Genomic DNA, 6,060 nt, shown 5'->3' on the forward strand with positions numbered 1-6,060 from the left:
TTACATATTTATATTGTTTCTATTACATATTTTATACTGTTTATATTATATATTTATATATTGTTTCTATTACATATTTTATATTGTTTCTATTACATATTTTATATTGTTTCTATTACATATTTTATACTGTTTATATTATATATTTATATATTGTTTATATTATATATTTATATATTGTTTCTATTACATGTTTATATACTGTTTCTATTACATATTTTATATTATTTCCTAGATATATTTTAATAGCCTTTCTATTGTATATTTTTGTGCTTCCTACAAGACTTTTCATAACTTTACTGTGTCACAGTGCTTCCTACAAGACTTTTCATAACTTTACTGTGTCACAGTGCTTCCCACAAGACTTTTCATAACTTTACTGTGTCACAGTGCTTCCCACAAGACTTTTCATAACTTTACTGTGTCACAGTGCTTCCCACAAGACTTCTCATAACTTTACTGTGTTACAGTGCTTCCCACAAGACTTCTCATAACTTTACTGTGTCACAGTGCTTCCTTCAAGACTTCCTTTAACACTTTTTGCAATAAATATACAAACTCATTCAAGACGAGAAAGTTTCATAATCTGACAAACTTGAGAAACACAAACTATTAAATTTTGGGATTGTCAGAATTGACACAAGTTAAGTAGAAGCACTGTTTTTTTTTTTCTATCTGGTTTTCTAATGGTTTTGAAACAAAAAAAACAACAACAAATAAACGTGCTGTATCATAAATATCATATTTTAACGGAGAAAATCGTTTTAAATCTGCCGGTAAAGAATTTATCTTGATGTGTTAAACATATACAGTTGTTATTTATTATTATTGTATTTTACTTCTTCTTAAAACAAGAAGTTAAAGTTGTGAAAGCTCCCCCTATAAACAGTTTAAGTACTAGTTTGTTTGTTTCAGATATTTGCACGAAGATACACGAGTGTTATCTGCTCATTCTTTGGAACTGATAGACTAGAGTCTCTTTGTTTAACTACAGGAAACTGAATCCCAGATTTTAGCTTGTTAAGTCCGTATACTAACTACTAAGCCACTGAGATGTAAATGGAGGAAAGGTAGCTAGTAAAAAGCACTAACCGCCAACTCTTCAGCTACTATAATCGAAAACCCTTAAGTGTGGAACACGATTTTGTGGCAACGGACGCGAACCATGAACCCTCTTATACACAAACTGGAATGTCATTTATTAGGCCTGCAATTTAAGGAAATTATTATTTATGTTCTGATTTCATAACCAGATTTCATGATGTGAAATTGCAAATATAACACTCAATGAAAAAACAACTATTTAATCTTGAAGCTTTTAAATAGTTATAGTAACCAAATGAATTACACCACCATATTTGTTAGGCTTCATCTTCTAGTTCATTCATTTGAAGGAATATTACCTTAAATCCCATTCTATCGATCTTTCTGTTTATATATGAAAACTGTTATGAATAGAGTCATTACAAGCAAGGAGGAGGGACCGAGAGAAGTGGGAGGATAAATGGTGAAAAACAACTGATATAATAAAAGCCATTACAAGCGAGATGATAAATGGGAGTTATAATGGTTTTTCTTCATTACCCATTCAAGCCGTCTCCAACCATTATTAATCTCAAAGTGGGTTCCTCGTCATCGAAAATAAATAGAAGTAATTTACGATAAGCGATTTCCATTTAGCTTTTTTTATTATTATTATTTTGAGGAACGGTTTTCTGGTAGCCTTAAAATGTACCACAAATCACCAGGACTAAAACATTAGTGTTCTCCTGGATGACGTCTTACTCAGTTCAACCAATCAATGTGAGAGGAAGTACCATCGTCACTACCCTACGTATTACTCAGTCCAACCAATCAATGTGAGAGGAAGTGATCGTCACTACCGTACGTTTTAGACAGTTCAACCAATCACTGTGAGAGGAAGTACCATTATTATTGCTCTAACAAATCGATAATTCAGCTGAGAGTTCTTGTATTCAACACGCGAGTTATTCTTCAATAGAATAAAGGAACTAATGTAATATTCTAAACTCAAATAGGTAATTACGTTTAATTAATTTTCATAAATAATAATAATACTTTCGTAATTTGTTAATTCTGAACGTATCCTACAAAATGGCGGTTTCTCTTTACAGATACTTCTGAGAGACGGGTTTGTCTTTGGAAGTGTCCGTCATGGCAGGTCAACAATAAATGTGTTACTAGCATGATAAAGCTCATGTTTCATGCCTGAACAATCGTTATGTAAATAAACATTTAGAAATATTTGCCATAAAATAAATTACGAAAACAAAGATATTTAGTAAAGACCAAGAAAAATTCAGAATACAGAAACCTAAAATAAATATTTATAAAATATGCCCAATTTACCTTTATAGAATGCTGAATATTACACGTGACTTCTATTTAAACATCTTTTTTTTTTCTTTTAGCAATTAAATAACTGAACGTCTTGGTGTAGGATTTCTTTTCAACTGCTCGAGACAAGTTGAGGTTGTCTGAGAAACATATCGTTATGTTTAACGCTAACTTCACTTTCTTTGAGATATGCTAAAGCTGAAATCAATGTTTAAATATATATGTCTACCTTTTGTGTACAAACTAAACAATTCGACAAAGATCACGTTCAAATCAGAAAGGGAGGCAGCGATGGTGAGAACGATATACAGATGGTCAGTCTAAATTAATGTCTCTTCCCCCACCAGTGACTCGGTAGAAAGTCCGAAAGCTTATAACGCTAAAACCGGATTTTGATACCCCTGGTGGGCACATCACAAATAGCCCACCGGATTTTGATACCCCTGGTGGGTACATCACAAATAGCCCACCGGATTTCGATACCCATGGTGGGCACATCACAAATAGCCCACCGGATTTCGATACCCATGGTGGGCACATCACAAATAGCCCACCGGATTTCGATACCCATGGTGGGCACATCACAAATAGCCCACCGGATTTCGATACCCATGGTGGGCACATCACAAATAGCCCATTGTGCTTAACAACAAACAGATTAAACTGAATTAATATGAAAACCAACAAAGAAGATGGTGGCGAGGACAATACACAACGAGTCAGTTTTAGTTAATTAGAAATCCATCAGAGACGCCGACCTAAAATTTATATATATATATATTGTTCCATTTTATGAATCATTTAGTAAAGGCCACGATTCTATATGACTTCATAATCACCCAAGTAGTTTAAGTCTACAACCTCAAGAATAAAAGCTGTCTACATAAATATTTAAAAAATATATAAAACCAATGTGGCCAATCTGTAAAACCTTCGTTACGTACATTTAGGGCTAGCTATTCACGTTCTATGAGTTTTATATAAAACGTTATTGTTATTGGGTAAGCCTGGTGGTTCTATTAAAGTTGTGTTACGTGTTAACGTCTCTTGTTTATTTTGCCTCTCAGTGGGTCGGCTGTAAGTTTACGGACTTACAACGCTAAAATCCGGGTTTCGATTTCCTGCCGTTGACACAGTAGATAGCTCAATATGGCTTTGCTTTAAAACAAATAAATTTCCTATCTTCCTGTAATGATGGACAGAGCGCAGATGGTCCATTCTGTATCTTTGCGTTACAACGAAGAAACTGTATGTAATAACTAAATAATCACAACAAAACCACTAAAGGTATCGAGTCAAGAAACCAGTTCAAATGAATACTCAATTAATATTATTACCGGGGTTTTAAAATTCAAAGAGGTTAAACACATTTTATAAGAAATATATGAGCATTTTAATGTAGTGGTGTGTTACTGCAAATACGAACCATCGCACCACCTATGTAGCATCTATGTTTGGTTCAGTTTGCGAACTCCTGACCATTCCACAGTGCAACGCTGCAACGAATAATTTATAACTTAAGGTAACTGTTCTAGCGATGAAGTCCATTAGTATAGTATTTCGAAAAGGCAAATATTTAATGTTCTTCGTGCGTAATAACCTGAGCTATTTAGAAACTTGGACACCTAAACTATACCCTAAATCGAATTGGAGTTACGAAAAAGGACCCTCTGACCCTCAAATCAGTCTGATGAAGCTAAGTGTATTCCATATTATCATTAACATGATAAAAAGCAGCGATTAGAAAGCCACAATTCATATATGCTTCCAGTTATACTCGAATTCAATGACTAAAAAACGGACATAGAAATTAGAATCACAAAACATATACCTATCAAGTCCTCCAATATCGTACATATACCTGTCAAGTTCTCCAATACCGCCCACATACCTGTCAAGTCCTCCAATACCGTGCCGTTCACATACCTGTCAATCCCGTCAACATACCTATCAAGTTCTCCAATACCGTCCACATACCTTTCAAGTCCTCCAATGCCATCCAAATAGCTGTTAAGTCATCCAATACCGTCCACATACCTATCAAGTATTTCAATACCGTTTCCATATCTGTCAAGTCCTCCAATATCGTCCACATACCTGTCAAGTCCTCCAATACCGTCCACATACCTTTCAACTTCTCCAATACCATCCAAATACCTGTCAAGTCATCCAATACCGTCCACATACCTTTCAAGTCCGCCAATACCGTCCACACACCTATCAAGTTCTCCAATACCGTCCACATACCTGTCAAGTCTTCCAATACCGTCCACATACCTTTCAACTCCTCCACTACCGTCTAAATACTTGTCAAGTCCGCCAATACCGTCCACATACCTGTCAAGTCCTCCAATACCGTCCACATACCTTTCAACTCCTCCACTACCGTCTACATACCTGTCAAGTCCTCCAATGCTGTTACAAATGACTTTTGAGCCTTTGGACTTGTTACATGTGGCCCTGGAGACCGATGTTCACAAACAAAGAAAGATCTGTGAAGAGTTTATCAAGAGTGACCACGATGTTTGTTACAAGAGAAACTGTGATGTCGTATAGTAGGATGTTATCATGGCCACCAGACTGACCACGATCAATGACGGAATAGATAGTGGTATGTTATCATGGCCACCAGACTGACCACGATGAATGACGGAACAGATAGTAGTGTGTTATCATGGCCACCAGACTGATCACGATCAATGACGGAACAGATAATAGTGTGTTATCATGTCCACCAGACTGACCACGATGAATGACGGAACAGATAGTAGTACGTTACCATGGCCACCAGACTGACCACGATCAATGACGGAACAGATAGTAGTACGTTACCATGGCCACCAGACTGACCACGATCAATGGCGGAACAGATAGTAGTACGTTACCATGGCCACCAGACTGACCACCATCAGTGAAGAAACCAGTAGCTCCAAAGGCAGGACTGGACTTACAAGGTGCGAATGAGCGTCACTAGTAGGGATATCGGAATATGTAGAAATTCCGTCTAATTAGGAATGTCATTCAAGTTTGAGAATATAATCAAAGTACAAAGAAATCCCCTTTTAACCCTCATATAGCTTCTAATAACACATATTCTAATTACAAAAAGTGAAATTATTAACACATCTTTATCAATAATAGTTTCATAACTTAGACATTTGTATATCTAGCCAAACACTTAAGCTCACTCTACAATATATCTTGATGCTGTACAGTTTACAACTTGTTTAAACCTTTTAGATCAATAACAAGCTTCCATTCAAGTGCGCATGCGTAACGTAGCTCACCAGTCTTTTTGCCACAAAAGTATTTTTATTGTTCTTTGGAGAGCTAGAAACTGTTTATCTTTGAACCGTGCTCACATTGTCGTAATTCAGTGAAAGATAAACGTTATATTTTAGGGCTCAGTAGGGTCATGCTTTTACTATAAAGTCCGCACGAGTTCTTCCATGGGGTATTCCAATAAGCTGCCAGCTGATAAGACCATAAAAGTCAAAGCGCCACGCTGTGCTCATGAAAGCTTAGTCCCATTGTCTGGATCATCGCCTATTTCTCTGCATTTGAAAACCCATTTAAGCATCTGACAGCTATGTTTTCTATTTTAGTACTTTGAGGCATCCTCATTGTGTTCAACTAAGACACGAAAAAACTTTTATCTCCGTTAATTATAACACTGTGTTTAGTTAAGACACGAAATGTACT

This window comes from Limulus polyphemus, unplaced genomic scaffold (genome assembly GCF_000517525.1).
Source record: "Limulus polyphemus unplaced genomic scaffold, Limulus_polyphemus-2.1.2 Scaffold6186, whole genome shotgun sequence".
Taxonomy (NCBI): Eukaryota; Metazoa; Arthropoda; class Merostomata; order Xiphosura; family Limulidae; genus Limulus; species Limulus polyphemus.